Below are 960 nucleotides of genomic sequence, written 5' to 3' on the forward strand. Positions count from 1 at the left end.
CTCACTTGAAGCTTTCCTCTGTTTCGCGGTGCCATTTGTTAAGATCCGACCTTACATAAAGGATTATCATGTACAGATACATGGATGCACATGGGAAAACATTTACAAAAAGAAGTTGAATATTAGATTTTATCCTGTAAGCAATAAGAAACCATTGTAGGTTTTTGAGCAAAAGCAACAGAGTCACATTTGTGGCTTAGCCAGAGGACAATCCAGGTTTAGTGGGATCTGAAACTTGTACAGTTTGTGAGGTAGGATTTCATTAAGAAAAGAATATAGACTTGTGAATACAAAATTATGTTCAAAGGTAGACAGAGTATTTCTGGAAGTCATTCCTACACCTGGGTAATAACTATAAATAGAAGTGGTAAAAACATAAATGTCCCCACTAAACCCAAACTAAATGTATCCCGCAAATCAACTTCCACTTAGATGGATCTCAAAAATGTCTGAGGCAGCTCCAGCACCACCTAATACAAGGAAAATGTGACCAGGAAAACTCTCAGTGGGAAGGGACAGCAATTTTAACCAATTGTGGTTTAAATATATTTTGCAAACTTTATAAAACATACGACCATGTGACCATACGGCAAGTGACAAACCCTGCAGCTTAAGCTTTCTTAGCTAAACAAAAAGGCAGGAGGGTGTTCGCTTCAGCAGCACATATATTAACATTGAAAAGACAGAAGATTAGCATGGCCCCTGTACAAGTTTGACATGCAAATTTATGAAGCATTCCATAATAAATGAGAGAAAAAGGGGAGAGGCAGAGAGGAGGAGGCAGTCGCAGTAGTCATGAAAATAAGATGAGGCCTGAATCAGAATAGTTGCAGCAGGGGTAAAAAATGATCAGATAAGTGGGATATTTTGGAGGTTGAATAGGCTGGGCTAGGAGACTAATTGAAAATAGTGGGTGAATGAGTGAAAGGAGTGTGAGTTCGTTTCTAGGTTGGGTGTCAT

The 960-nt window shown here is 38.9% G+C and overlaps 1 non-coding gene across 1 annotated transcript; it reads left to right on the forward strand.

The window, feature by feature from the left end:
* The first annotated feature begins 644 nt into the window (after positions 1–644).
* LOC136143132 (U6 spliceosomal RNA) lies at positions 645–747 on the forward strand. Its single transcript, XR_010657839.1, has one exon. It is a non-coding gene; the product is annotated as a U6 spliceosomal RNA (small nuclear RNA).
* The last annotated feature ends 213 nt before the right edge of the window (positions 748–960 follow it).

Source organism: Phocoena phocoena, chromosome X, assembly GCF_963924675.1.
Source record: "Phocoena phocoena chromosome X, mPhoPho1.1, whole genome shotgun sequence".
NCBI lineage: Eukaryota > Metazoa > Chordata > Mammalia > Artiodactyla > Phocoenidae > Phocoena > Phocoena phocoena.